Here is a 15,800-nt window from a genome sequence, read left to right as displayed (position 1 = left end):
ATTATTATTATTGTGGCTGCTTCAGCACTGGACGTAGTGGAATCAATTTTGAAATACAGTATGTATGTAGAGTGAAAGGGACTCTGTCCCGAGGGGTTTCCAATCCCTTTAGCTGAGCTTAACACATGATCAAGATGGTGACACTTATCGGTCAGCTCTGAAGCCAGGGTTGACTCTTATAGCTGGTCCCTCAAACAGAGCCCCACTGACACAGACCAACTTTAGTCCTTCTTTTTTAAGATGCAAATGTACTGTGGCAGTGGTTGAAATATAGTACCATTTTTGGTTGCTGCTGCCTGCGCTTCCACATGACACTTAACTATTACATTATTATACACTTTTTAAAAATATTACAACTGCTGTATTTTTATCCCAAGGAGTTCAGAGTAGCATACTCTTCTTTTTAACTTCACAGCAACCCTGTGAGGGAGGTCACACTGAAGGTCATCCTACACCAGTGGTTCTTGAACTTTTCTGGCTCAAGCCTCCCCTGATCCTTGTAGCCATTGGCCACGGATCCCCATTACAACACCTCACCTCAGTTACCCCCAAAATGGGAGTGAAGGTGTTATAATTATACACTAGAAACAAGGTAGCCAGCACTCTGAGGCTGCAATCCTAACCACACTTACATGAGAGTAAGCCTCATTGAACAAAATAGGACTTACTTCTGAGTAGACCTGGTTAGGACTGTGCCCTGAGTTTGTTAGCAGCACACCTGGAGGGTTTTGGAAAGGGAGGGGGGAAGTAATGAATTTGCAGGAGGGGAAGACTTTGTTTTGTGTGTATCTGTTAATTGCAAACTGATGCAAACTGAGACCTAGAGACTGTTTAGCTGGAATTCTAACCTCACTTTCCTGGGAGTGAGTCCCATTGAACACAATAGGACTTACTTCTGAGTAGACCTAGCTAGGATTGTGCCTTTTGTCTTACAATAGCAGCCAACAGAGTACCCCCCCCCCCAAAAAAAAAGGAGGCAGGAAGAAAAAGGGGAATGGCTAAAAAGGAATGGGGATTTTAATTTTTAATCAATTTTTGGAGACAAAGCCATCAAGAGTGGCTTTTTTTCGTTTTAAGGGGGAGGAAAAAGATAAAGGTGAGGATCCTGGGTTAAGCTGACACAGACCCCAAGTCTATATAGGTCTACTCAGAAGTAAGCCCCATTTGAGTCAATGGGGCTTACTCCCAGGAAAGTGTGGAAAGGATTGCAGCCACATACAGCAAGATTACAACTCACCCCAAAGTATATGTGGGCTGCTCACACACATACACCCAACATGCAGATGCCACCCCTGTCCCCGCCCCCCCCCCCCGACAGAGGGATGCAGGCTGGGGCATTTGGACACCCCCCCTACTAGGAGCAGACTGACTCCTTCCTTCCCAAGCAGCCTTGACCAATCCCAGGATGCCCAGGGTGAGGGGCACACTGGGAAGTGTAGTCCTTGGGACAAGGTTGCACATGGAGAGAGCTCCATGATGAGATGCAGCACCTCTGTCAGCCCAGGCAGCCTTCTCTCCCACCTCCCCCCACCATGTTTCACACTGCCCCACCCACCTCATTCTCAGCCTCAGAGAAGCAGCAAGTCAGGAGGTCGCATGTGCAACTGAGCAGTGTAAAGCACCTGCCAGCCACCTCTCTCCCCAAGATGCAGCACCTCCACACTCTTCTCTCCTCCAGCCTTGACCAATCCCAGGATGCCCAGGGCAAGGGGCACACTGGGAAATGTAGTCCTTGGGGTGAGGTTGCACATGGAGAGAGCTCCATGATGAGATGCATCTCTGCCTGCCCAGCCAGCCTTCTCTCCCACCTCCCCCCACCATGTTTCACATGCCCTCCCAGCCTCACACTGCCCCACCCACCTCGTTCACAGCTGCAGAAAAGCAGCAAGTCAGAAGTCAGCACATGCAGCAGAGCAGATTAGAGCTCAGCTCAGCACAGCAGCTGCTGGCCACCTCTCTCCCCGAGATGCCTGGCAATGCCCCTGGAGGCTAGCCACGCCTCACTAGGGAGGCAGGACACACAGATTGTATACCTCAGCCCTACACTGAAGTGAGCATTGTGGTGGAATGAGGTTTTGAACCTGGGCCACCCCATCCCAACAGCCAGAGGTGCATCCTGGGCAGAGTCTGAGAGGCATATGCTCTGGGTGCCACACAGGTGGGACGATACATGGCTGCCCCAGGCTCCGCCCAGTCACCTCTCAGTTGTCCTTGAAGACATGGTGCTGCTGACTTTGCCACACCCCATCCTGGCTTCTCAGTCTTCACAGGCTCTCTTCTGGGAAGGCTGTCAGTCTTCACAGAAGCTGGAAGGAGGTGTGCGAAGCCAGCAGTGCCCTGCCCTCAGGGGAGGACCCCAGGCAGCAACATCATGATGTTGCTGGGGTGAAACATTATACCTCCACTAACAACTACATCCAATTGGCTCTCATACACCATGCTGAACTCTCTCCCTTCCCCCAAGAAGCTCAAGGCAACATACATACCTCCTCATTTTTCCCACACAGGGTTATTCCCTTCCCTTCTCCCACCCCAGGCAGCTGAGAGAAAGAGACTGACCCAAGATCAGCCAGTCAACTTTGTGGCCAAGCAGGGATTTGGATTTGGGTCTTGAGAGGCCCAGTCTGGAACTCTACCCGTGACACCTCAGTGGTGCAACCTGTCAGCATGGGAAGCTGCCCTATGAAAAATCTATGTGTATTCCAAGAGTCTTGCACATGTGCAAAAATTCCATTCATAATTGCAGCAGACATGTGTGCTCAATCTGCTTATTGCGGTCCAGTGTTATAATAAATACACTCTTTGAATTGCCCCTTCTCCCTTCCGCATATTTTGGTCATTATGTTTCGGTATGTTGATGTAGCCTTTTGAGTGTCCTTATGATTATTTTCTTAAACCTGTGACACAAGGACACTCCCAGCATGCTCATGCATACCAGTTCGCAGAGTCTTCTAGGAATCCTTGCCTGGGATCCATCCGCTTCCTCCTTGCCAACCAGTCACTGTCCCATGTTTTGAAGTAATCCTCAGTGCAACACAGGGTGGCACTCATGGCCAGCGTGCCTAAGAATTTCTGGCACTAGACGTTAGCAAGACAGTGAGAAGGCAATTGTTTAGCAATGGATAATATGGGAGAGGCTTTTGGAGGACAAGAATGCTGAGCCTGTTTTTCTTGCAGTGAGAGAAGTGTAGGCATTTCAAAAAAAATGTGCAAGGTTGCACATTCAAGCCCTGATGTAAACACACAGTCTGCATATTAAATTGAACCATAATGTTTGTTAGTAGTGCTCTTAGGTGGAACCAGTCCAGAGCTGTCAGTTGTGCAAGGACTGGTCTCAAATGCTTAAGAAAGCACTAGTGGAAGTGGTTCTCTCCTCTCAAGGCAAATCCTCATTTAAGTAACTGGATGTGCAGTTGCTTCAGCACATCAAATCTTTATTTGACAATTCCCACATGCTGTTGGTTCACATGGCTGATTAGGACCAATGTGGGCTGTGCCAGTGAGCATGGGAGAGTAGTGGTTCTCAAACTTTTTGGTCTCTGGACCCCTTAACACTCCTAAACAGAGTCCTGAGGAGCCCTGCTGGGGCATGTGCAGAGTCCTGGGGAGTCCCAGAACATTAGCGTGTGCATGGGAGTGGTGGAGCACCAAGCAGATAGTGGTCATTTATGGTGTGCTCATGGAGCCCCTGAAGAGGTCTCAGATAGCCCCAGGGATCCTAGGGGCACACTTTGAGAAATGCTGAAATAGAGGGCTAGGATTTTCAGTGTTCAAATTATAGGAGGAACAGTAGAGGGGCCTTAACAAAATGACTCCCTTTCACTTTAACTGAATTGTGGTCACCCTGTAGCCTTCTAAAAATGGGACCTAGGAGGCATGAGCATGAAAGATAAGGGAGTCAAGCCTCCTGGCCCCCCTGTAAGTTCAGTGCTGGGAATTTGCCCTGCTTATCAACAGTGATGTCATGACTATTACTGGTCCCAGGATCTGGTCTGAAGGTATGAGAAGTAGCCACCATGCTGAAGCTAAGGCTGTAACCCTATATGCAGTTACCTGGGAGTAAGTCGCATTGAATTAAGTAGGAGCCTTAGGAGCTGCAGTGCCCAGTTGGACTCATTTTTTGTGGAGTTCCAGGTTCACAGTCAAGGTCTATAGCAGTGGTTTTCAAACTCTCTGGGAGAGTTTGAGAGCCACTAAGTTCTTGCATGGGTGGGAGGGGGGAGGCAGCAGGGGGGGGAAGGCAGGGGCCAGATGGAACCTGCGCAACCTGCAGCAGGGCTCCCCCCAGCAGTGAAAGTAGAAGTGGAACTTCTGCAGTGAAAGTAGAAGTGGAACTCCCCCCAGCACTAAAGTGGAAGTGGAGCGCGATTGCTCCGCATCTTCTTTCACTGCTGCGGGGAGCCCTGCTGCAGGTCATGCCGGGCTCCCCGCACCCCTGGGAGGCTACAGGGGCTCGGGTATGTGTACCCAAGCCCCTGCAGCCCCCCTGAGCGGCGTGATCCTGGGGATCGCGCCGCTGCCTCCTCCCTGCCTCCAGGCTGTCCCTGCCCCTTAAGCCTCAGGTGTGCCCAGTTTGCTTTCCATGGGTGTTATTCTTAAGTCATGGTGCACTGAATTGTAGCCTGGGAAGGAGGATCCCATCCTGGTGTTTCCAAAAACAGACCTGCTTTGCAAGCATTTGCCAAGCAGAAGCAGAAGCAGAACCAGAACCAGGCTGCAGCAGAAGGAAGGAGATTAAAAGGTTAACTTTGGCTGGAATTTCCCAGTTGCTCTAGAAAGGATCTCTGCCCTGCCTACCTGCTGCTTGAGAAACTTGGTGCCTGCCTGTTTGCCACTTGAGAAAGGAAACTGTTCAGAGCTGAAAGGCTCTGCCCTCTGATTGACCCAGAGATCAGGCGAAGTGAGAATTGGAGCTTGATTACTTGGCAAAAATTTCAGGTACTATATGTGAGTATCTACCGTAAGTAAAATGGATATTATCCAGAAACCCAATGAATGACGTGATCCTTCGGGTACCAGCAGGATCATTGCATGAACCCAGTTCTAGCAGAATGGAGCTCCTCTTCCTTTGTTCCGAAGTAGCAGGAAAAGAAGCTCTTTGCTTGGTGTTTGAGCAAAGAAGAGAATGGCTCTTTTTCCTGCAGCAGCATCTGAAAAAGAAGCTCTTACTACATCCTGCCCTAAGCAGTTGCCTGCAACAGCCTCAAGTGGTAAGGCTGGTTCTGCTCCTAATTCATGCCTGTGTTTCAAAATCCCTGCAACTGTAATGTGCAAAGTGGCAGTGACTCCAAGTCTGTATGCAAACCAGACACCCCACAGCTCATGCAAGAGGTCAAACAGTTGCCCTTACGCTGAGAGCAGTTGCGTTGGGCCAGTGTTGGCTTCAACGAATCTCTGGAGGGCCAGAAGCTCATTGGAGATTGAGGGTTCTCTGAGGGCCGCATTGAAAGGCCTCGAGGGCCGCAAGTGGCCCCAGGGCCGGGGTTTGGGCACCCCTGCTCTAGAGCAGCGGTTTTCAACCACTGTGTGCCGTGATGCAGCCTCAGGTGTGCCACCGGGCCAGAGGAGACAGGCAGCAGCATGGGGGAGAAGCTTTAACCTATTTAAAGCGGCTGCTTTAACCCTCAGGTTAAACCCAGCAAGCGAAAGCATCTCCTGTTGCTGAGCAAGGCTGCAACCCAATCCTCATTTACCTTGAAGTAAGCTCGTTGACAATTATTGGGCTTATTTCTGAGTAGACATGCCTAGGATTGGGTATCAAGTCCCTTGTCTGCCCTGCCTGCTGACTGGGCAACCAGAAAAGCCTGGAGGAGGTCTGGGCAGAGTGAGAAGGAGGAAGCCGGGCAGGTGAGCAGGTAGGAAGCCAGTGATTCTGCTGAGGCCACCAGCCTAAGAATGGGCTGGCTGAGGGTCCACAAAAGTCCCTTTTCCTTGCCACAGTTGCCTGCAGCTCCCCAAAGCCACTCTCCCTGCCTTGCCTTTGCCTTTCAGAGGAGGTGTGTTGGGCCACAATCCTATCCACACTTTCCTGGGAGTAAGCCCCATTGACTATAATGGGACTTACTTCTGAGTAGACATTCCTAGGATTGGGCTTTTGGTTGCACTCTTTTTTTCTGAAATACAGGAGCAGGCAATTGGGGGGGGAGAATGTGAGGTAAGTGATTCTGGACCTTTGGAAGGTGTGGACCAGTGAGGGGAGGGACAGTAGGAGAGGTGCTAACTGCAGTTATGAGATGGGGGGGGATGTGGCTGAGGGAGGGGTGGGGTGGAGGAGAGAGAAGTGCCAATTACCTCCTTCTGTATTTGAAAAAAAAGTGCAACCAAAAGCCCAATCCTAGGCATGTCTACTCAGAAGTAAGTCCCACAGGCACATCCCCCCCCCTAGTCTTTGGCTGCAATCCTGACCACACTTTCCTGAGAATAAGCCCCATTGAACAAAATAGGACTTACTTCTGAGTAGACCTGGTTAGGATTGTGCCCTTTGTCATGTAATGATTTAATTGTATTAATTATATTAATTAAAAATTAATTGTAATATAGTAGTTTAATGTAAGTAAAAAACTGGGAGTGTGCCTTGACAATTTTAGTGCCTTGACAGTGTGCCTTGAGCTGAAAATGGCTGCTCTAGAATCTTCCCACTAGCAGCTCCCAGTTGGGGTCACTCCAACAAACCAACAAAGCCGCAACTGCTTTTTAGCCTCTCAGTGCCAGAGTAAGCGGTTTGTGGGCATATAGGAGCAAGGCATGCTGGGAATCTTGCCAGGGAAATACTCAGGAGAATGCCTCAGCCTGTGTGTGTGTGGACCTTGGGACCATGGCCAATGTACACAGCTTGGTTGGAGAGAAGCCCTCTGAAGAGCACATTGACTCAGCTTTTCATGGGTGACATTCTTGGGTTGATGCATATCATTGGCCATTTTCTGGTTCCAACCGTCTCCCTGCTGTGAACATAAGAACATAAGAACATAAGAACAGCCCCACTGGATCAGGCCATAGGCCCATCTAGTCCAGCTTCCTGTATCTCACAGCGGCCCACCAAATGCCCCAGGGAGCACACCAGATAACAAGAGACCTCGTCCTGGTGCTCTCCCCTACATCTGGCATTCTGACTTAACCCATTCCTAAAATCAGGAGGTTGCGCATACACATCATGGCTTGTACCCCATAATGGATTTTTCCTCCAGAAACTCATCCAATCCCCTTTTAAAGGCGTCTAGGCTAGACGCCAGCACCACATCCTGTGGCAAGGAGTTCCACAGACTGACCACGCGCTGAGTAAAGAAATATTTTCTTTTGTCTGTCCTAACCCGCCCAACACTCAATTTTAGTGGATGTCCCCTGGTTCTGGTATTATGTGAGAGTGTAAAGAGCATCTCCCTATCCACTCTGTCCATCCCCTGCATAATTTTGTATGTCTCAATCATGTCCCCCCTCAAGCGTCTCTTTACTAGGCTGAAGAGGCCCAAACGCCGTAGCCTTTCCTCATAAGGAAGGTGCCCCAGCCCCGTAATCAGCTTAGTCGCTCTCTTTTGCACCTTTTCCATTTCCACTATGTCTTTTTTGAGATGCGGCGACCAGAACTGGACACAATACTCCAGGTGTGGCCTTACCATCGATTTGTACAACGGCATTATAATATTAGCCGTTTTGTTCTCAATACCCTTCCTAATGATCCCAAGCATAGAATTGGCCTTCTTCACTGCCGCCGCACATTGGGTCGACACTTTCATCGACCTGTCCACCACCACCCCAAGATCTCTCTCCTGATCTGTCACAGACAGCTCAGAACCCATCAGCCTATATCTAAAGTTTTGATTTTTTGCCCCAATGTGCATGACTTTACACTTACTGACATTGAAGCGCATCTGCCATTTTGCTGCCCATTCTGCCAGTCTGGAGAGATCCTTCTGGAGCTCCTCACAATCACTTCTGGTCTTTACCACTCGGAAAAGTTTGGTGTCGTCTGCAAACTTAGCCACTTCACTGCTCAACCCTGTCTCCAGGTCATTTATGAAGAGGTTGAAAAGCACCGGTCCCAGGACAGATCCTTGGGGCACACCGCTTTTCACCTCTCTCCATTGTGAAAATTGCCCATTGACACCCACTCTCTGCTTCCTGGCCTCCAACCAGTTCTCAATCCACGAGAGGACCTGTCCTCTAATTCCCTGACTGTGGAGTTTTTTCAGTAGCCTTTGGTGAGGGACCGTGTCAAACGCCTTCTGAAAGTCCAGATATATAATGTCCACGGGTTCTCCTGCATCCACATGTCTGTTGACCTTTTCAAAGAATTCTATAAGGTTCGTGAGGCAAGACTTACCCTTACAGAAGCCATGCTGACTCTCCCTCAGCAAGGCCTGTTCGTCTATGTGTTTTGAGATCCTATCTTTGATGAGGCATTCCACCATCTTACCCGGTATGGATGTTAGGCTGACCAGCCTATAGTTTCCCGGGTCCCCCCTCTTTCCCTTTTTAAAAATAGGCGTGACATTTGCTATCCTCCAATCTTCTGGTACCGTGGCCGTTTTGAGGGACAAGTTGCATACCTTAGTCAAGAGATCTGCAACTTCATTCTTCAATTCCTTAATAACCCTTGGGTGTATGCCATCAGGGCCCAGTGACTTATTGATCTTTAATTTATCAATGAGGTCTGAAACATCTTCTCTTTTAACCTCTATCTGACTTAACTCCTTGATTAGGAGGGGCCGTTCGGGCAGCGGTATCTGCCCGAGGTCTTCTGCCGTGAAGACAGATGCAAAGAACTCATTTAGTTTCTCTGCCATCTCTAAGTCTCCTTTTATCTCCCCTTTCCCTCCCTCACCATCCAGAGGGCCAACCGCTTCTCTGGCGGGTTTCCTGCTTCTAACATATTTGAAGAAGCTTTTATTATTCCCCTTAATGTTGCTGGCCATGCGTTCCTCATAGTCTCGCTTGGCCTCCCCTATCACCTTCTTACATTTCTTTTGCCACAGTTTATGTTCCTTTTTATTCTCTTCATTAGGGCAAGACTTCCATTTACGGAAGGAAGCTTCCTTGCCCTTCACAGCCTCTCTAACTTGGCTGGTTAGCCATGCGGGCACTCTCCTGGATTTAGTGGAACCCTTCTTTCTTTGCGGTATACACCTCTGCTGGGCCTCTATTACTGTTGTTTTAAGCAGCCTCCATGCACTCTGGAGAGATTGGACTCTTTTTACCCTCCCTTTCAACCTCCTTCTAACCAGCCTCCTCATTTGAGGGAAGTCCGCCCGTCGGAAGTCAAGGGTTTTTGTTAGAGATTTGCCTGGTATTCTTCCCCCAACGTGCATGTCAAAACAGATTGCAGCATGATCACTGTTCCCCAATGGCTCAGTAACATTTACATCTCTAACCAGGTCCTGCGTACGGCACAAAATTAAATCCAGAGTCACCTGTCCTCTGGTGGGCTCCGTGACTAGCTGATCTAAGCCACAGTCATTCAGCACGTCAAGAAATCCGGTTTCCTTATCGTGACCAGAACACAAATTGACCCAGTCAATATGAGGATAATTGAAGTCCCCCATGATTACAACCCTGTCCTTCCTTGTCACCTCCCTGATCTGTTTCCTCATTTCAAGGTCCCCATCAGATTTCTGGTCTGGAGGACGATAGCACGCCCCCAGTATTACATTGCTGCACAAGCCTGGTAATTTAACCCACAGAGATTCTACGGTGGAGTCAGACCCACCTTCAATCTCTACTTTGCTGGATTCTATCCCTTCCTTAACATAAAGGGCCACCCCACCTCCAACACGCCCCTGCCTGTCCCTCCTGTAGAGTTTATAGCCCGGGATTGCGGTATCCCACTGATTCTCCGCATTCCACCAGGTTTCCGTTATGCCCACTATGTCAATATTTTCCCTTGTCACCAGACATTCCAGTTCTCCCACCTTTGCTCGTAGACTTCGGGCATTCGCATAAAAGCATTTATACACGGAATGCCCCAGGATGGGCTGCTTATTCGCTCCTTTGTCCCCGCATCCTCTCATTGTGCCAAACCGTCTATCACATCCCATCTCCCTACCTTTCCCAATTTCTTCTCCTACCCTGCCTTTGTCTTGTTGTTCTCTAACCTCCCCATCCTCATCCCATAGGGATGAGGAGTCCCGAACCGGATGCCCCTCGGCTCCTGTCGGCCTTCCCCCAGGGATCAGTTTAAAAGCTGCTCTGCCACCTTTTTAATGTTATGCGCCAGCAGTCTGGTTCCATTCTGGTTCAAATGGAGCCCGTCCCTCTTGTACAGGCCCCGCTTGTCCCAAAACGTTCCCCAGTGCCTAACGAATCTAAACCCCTCCTCCCTACACCACCGTCTCATCCACGCATTGAGACCCCTGATCTCCGCCTGCCTAGCTGGCCCTGCGCGTGGAACAGGTAGCACTTCAGAGAACGCTACCTTTGAGGTCCTGGCTTTCAGCTTCCTGCCTAAAAGCCTAAATTTGGCCTCCAGAACCTCCCAGCTACACTTGCCCACGTCGTTGGTGCCGACATGCACCACAGCCGCTACCTCTCTCCCAGCACTGTCTACTAGCCTGTCTAGACGAGAAGTGATGTCCGCAACCTTCGCACCAGGCAGGCAAGTCACCATGCGGTCCTCACATCCGTCGCAAACCCCCCTCTCTATGTTTCTAATAATCGAATCCCCCACTACAAGAAGCCCCCGACCCCCCTCCCACCGAGGAGTATCCCGAGTGCGCTCGGATACGGGCCCATCACCTGGAGAAGGGATCCCCCCTAGGGGATTGTTTCCCTCCTCTCCAGGATGACGTCCTCCAGTCCCGAGACTTCCCATCCGGGCAGCCGAGGAGCTGCACGCCTGAGGTTGGGACGAAGCCTGATCGTCCCCAGAAGTCTCCCCACGGTCCTCCTCTGGCTGCCTGCGCTTCTCCAGGTCGGCCACCAAGGCTTCAAGGGAGCGGACGCGTTCCCTGAGAGCCTGGAGCTCCTTGCACCGAGGACACACCCATGACTTATGCCCCAGAGGCATATAATCATACATGTGGCACTCGATGCAGAACACTGGATAGCCCCCACCCTGCTGCTGGCTGTCTGACTGCATAGCTTTTTTGTTGTTGTTGTTGTTGTTTTATTTAGGGGTCCTTTAAAAAACCGTACACTGGATAGCAGCCCTCTTCTCAAGGGAAGAGGAAGGGCAGTGTATGGGGCCCTGGCCTCCTCGCCCTGCTGCTGAACTCGCCCAGATGCTAAACTCTTGTGCCTTACCTGGCACTTAGTTCCCAGAGGCACTTGGTGTCCCAGAGGCCACACGCGTCTGCAGAGAGCCTCACGCGATGGCCCGCCTAGCTTTATACTCCTGGCTGGCTCCTCCCCCCTCCTTCCTTCCTGATTGAAAGGGGGCTGGCCTTCCCAGGTGAGTTTACTAAAGCTCAGGAAGGCAAATGGCTGCTGATGGGCGTGACCTACTCTGCAGGCTCCTGAATGGACTGCTTGGATTAGCCTAATGGGGCTCTTAATGGGTTGGGAATTGGCCCTTCCTAGGTCCTTTCCCTCCTAGTTCTGTTCTCTTAGGCTGGACTGTTTTTGTAACCTCAAGCTAGTTTTTATTTGGGTTTGTTTAATTATTTATTGCTCTCTAGATCCTGTGTCCCAATTTACTGACCTGTTTAGGTTATGTTCTAACTTAGATTAGGTTTAACCTGGGTTAAGTATAGGTTTAATTTAAACAAGTAGAAAAACCTACTTTCCACTTTATCCTCCTCCCTTCCTTCGATTAAGTGCTACCTTAGGTGCAGCTAACTTTCAACTTTGATTTAAATGCCTGACCCTTGGGCTCTTACTCACGAGTAGGACTCTGCTCCTACTCACGAGTAAGACTCTGCTCCTGCTCACGAGTAGCCCTATGTACCTCCCTTAGGTGCTAACTTTCAATTTTGATTTAAGGTTGCTTTAAAGGTAAGATTAAGGTTAGAAGACAGGGAGTTAGAAAGACAAAGCGTTAGAATGAGTACACTTACCTCCTCCTCCTGCTCCTCCTCCTCTCCTTCTCCAAAACTCAGAGGTCTCCTTGCCTTCTCCTCGCCCAGATGCTAAACTCTTGTGCCTTACCTGGCACTTAGTTCCCAGAGGCACTTGGTGTCCCAGAGGCCACACGCGTCTGCAGAGAGCCTCACGCGATGGCCCGCCTAGCTTTATACTCCTGGCTGGCTCCTCCCCCCTCCTTCCTTCCTGATTGAAAGGGGGCTGGCCTTCCCAGGTGAGTTTACTAAAGCTCAGGAAGGCAAATGGCTGCTGATGGGCGTGACCTACTCTGCAGGCTCCTGAATGGACTGCTTGGATTAGCCTAATGGGGCTCTTAATGGGTTGGGAATTGGCCCTTCCTAGGTCCTTTCCCTCCTAGTTCTGTTCTCTTAGGCTGGACTGTTTTTGTAACCTCAAGCTAGTTTTTATTTGGGTTTGTTTAATTATTTATTGCTCTCTAGATCCTGTGTCCCAATTTACTGACCTGTTTAGGTTATGTTCTAACTTAGATTAGGTTTAACCTGGGTTAAGTATAGGTTTAATTTAAACAAGTAGAAAAACCTACTTTCCACTTTATCCTCCTCCCTTCCTTCGATTAAGTGCTACCTTAGTTGCAGCTAACTTTCAACTTTGATTTAAATGCCTGACCCTTGGGCTCTTACTCACGAGTAGGACTCTGCTCCTACTCACGAGTAAGACTCTGCTCCTGCTCACGAGTAGCCCTATGTACCTCCCTTAGGTGCTAACTTTCAATTTTGATTTAAGGTTGCTTTAAAGGTAAGATTAAGGTTAGAAGACAGGGAGTTAGAAAGACAAAGCGTTAGAATGAGTACACTTACCTCCTCCTCCTGCTCCTCCTCCTCTCCTTCTCCAAAACTCAGAGGTCTCCTTGCCTTCTCCTCGCCCAGATGCTAAACTCTTGTGCCTTACCTGGCACTTAGTTCCCAGAGGCACTTGGTGTCCCAGAGGCCACACGCGTCTGCGTGGGTGTAGAAGAGTTTGGTTGTGGCAGCAGCAGGTCTATATATCTATCTTGCTTTGCTTGTGGTGATGCAGAGGAAGAAGACTTGGGGGAGTTGAGGGAGGGAGGCTGATGGGAAGCCTAAGAAAAATTATATGAGGTGTTGTACGTTCTCTTGTGTGTCTGCGCAGAAAGTGTATTCAGTCCTCCAAGGTTAAGAGGAGGTGGAAATTCAGCCTGGGAAGCCTTAGCTGTGTCTGTATGGGGCACATAGGTGGTACAAGAGGCCAGATGGAACCAGGGCTAGCCCAAGACTTCCTTGCACCTAGAGGTGATGTGCCAAATTCTGTCTCCCCTTACAAGGTGACGTGTCAGCTTCTGCTCCTTCCCTGAGTTGGAAATGGAAGAGGGGAAACTTTAACCCACTCCTCTCTTTGCTTCCATACTTTTTTTTTTGCTGTGTCTCCCTTTTCTGGGTAGTGGGAGAAGTAATGGAGGTGAGTGGGTGGACGGAGGTGGCTCCTCTTGCAATCTGTTGCCTGAGGCAGTTGCCTCATTTGTCATCATGGATGGGCTGGTCCAGGATGGGACAAATGCTTATCCTGTGCTGTCCCCCCATTTCTAGACCCCTGTGATAATAACTGGAAAGAAAGGCACTTTTCTCATATTACAGAGTGATTTTTCTGTCTTTATATACAAACACACACACACTTCTGCCGTTCATTGTGACCCTCTGCCCCCTTTTACCTTTGGGGAAAAAATTGCACTGCAGGCTTTGAAGAAAATTTCCTTTCATTTGGCTTTAAAATGTGACTTGCCCTTAATTTTCAAGGAATGTTCCCCCTTTTCTCTTAAGCGATCTGCATAAATAGGACAGGCGGTTTGATTGCTGGCTTTAATACCCCTCTGGAGCTCTAAGTACCTTAATAAATTCCCTTTGCACTTCTCTGCTTCTGGTCCAGGCTAAATAAATCTGGTTTGTATGCAGCAATTTCCCTGGTCCTTAGCATACAGACCCTTCAGCAGCATATGGGGGCACATGAGTGCACTGGCTGTGTTCATGTCCCCTGTGGGATTCATTAAGGGAAGGTGTGCTGGAACCATGGCTGCCTCTTGAGATGCTTTGCATACAAATGTTGAAGTAGTCCACCAAGGGATGTTAAATCCAGGCAGGATGGTTATTTTGGGGAGTGCCAAAGAAAGGAGAGAAGGATACAGGTCTCCAGCCACAACTACTGTTTCCTTTCTTCCTTAAGAAGAATCAGGTGTTTCAATCAGGTGTTAAGGTAAGGGGGTGCATGTGCTCATGTACCACTTTAGGAGAGTGTGTGTGTGTGTGTGTGTGTGTGTGTGTGTGTGTGTGTGTGTTGACTTAGGTTGACCCTGAACAGTCCAGGACAGTCTACTGTCCTTCCTCCAAGGAGCTCAGGGCAGCACACATGGTTCTTTTCCTCCTTTTGTCCTCACAACAACCTTGTGAGGTAGGCAAAGTTGAGAGAGAGTGACTGATCCATGGTCACTCCGAAAGTGTAATGGGTTTTCCAGGTCTAAGTCCAACTCCCAAACCACTACACCATCTTGGCTCTAATTTATTATCAGTTCCCCCACAGCCTTGATGTTCATTGGCCAGAATACCAGTTGAAGGCTTGCAATTGGGGACTGCGCTGCCTGCATGTTTTTCACTACATATATCTGATCCAGTCCCGTGATGCATCCATCCTTCCTCCCTCTTCTGTAGCTCCACAAGAGAAAGGTCCTTACTGCTTCCTCACAAGGTCAGTAGTCCTTTTAGGCATAGAGCATTCAATGTTGTTCGTGTGCTGTGATACACAAAGGGGATGGACTGGTTCAGACTCGTGCTTCTTCTTTTATAGACACAAACAGTGTATCCTGAAGAAAGACAAGTCCTCCAAAAACTTTCCAAAGGCCTTGCTTTACTGAAATTCAGTGCAGATCGAGTGGCACCTCATAGCCGGTAATGCCATCAAGAGTGGAAAAAATGAAACTTATAGTTGCTTCCATACTAGCTGCTGAGTCTGGAATTGCTATTCTGTATCCACTCGCTTTTGTATGGAGAATTCCAGATGATATCACTGCCAGCCCTTTGCATTCCATGGGGTTTTTTGGGTTTTTTTTTTTTGCATGGACCTCCTGCCTTTTCTTGGAACTGATCTGTGGCAATTTCTTAAAACAGGGTTACAGGAAAACAATTTCCAAATGTCCTTTGGGCTTTCCAGCTTGGTAACACCAGGTAGCTAATGCCAGAGCAGTGGCCTGTCATACGGTGGCAGATACAACTAGTGTCCAGGGCATCTATACAAGATGGATATTGCCTAACCAACCTTGCTCTGTGGACTGATTTGTATGCACCTCTGCCTAGTTCCTCCTCCCCTTTTATTCCTCCAGTGGTGTAGCAAAGGGATCTGGAAGCTGGGGCAAAAATATTTTTAATTCCCTTCCCTGGGGAGTTAACTCTCTCCGGGGGCAGATGCCCAGAACACTCCTGGGGCATCTGGGAGGTGCAGGGAGGCCTCCCTGGGCCTCAGAAAGGAAATCCCTGCTACCCTCCAAGGTGTGGTACCCTGGGTAATTGATCCCCGACCCCTCCTTAGCCATGCCACTGTATTCCTTTCCTTTTCTATTTCTCTGGGGGGGGGGAAGGGAATACAGGAAAGTTTCTTCACACAAAGAGGCAAATCATGCTAGACGTGAATCTTTAGCCATCCTTCAGCCCTTGTCTTTGCAAAAAGATGAGCGGATGGGTGAAACCTACAGCGATTAATATCAAGCACATATGGTGTGTCGAGGACTTTATTTTTCTAAGTGATGTCTGTTGGCTTCTAGCATTAAG

Source organism: Tiliqua scincoides, chromosome 5, assembly GCF_035046505.1.
Source record: "Tiliqua scincoides isolate rTilSci1 chromosome 5, rTilSci1.hap2, whole genome shotgun sequence".
Classification (NCBI taxonomy): domain Eukaryota; kingdom Metazoa; phylum Chordata; class Lepidosauria; order Squamata; family Scincidae; genus Tiliqua; species Tiliqua scincoides.
This window is presented reverse-complemented; position numbering follows the sequence as displayed.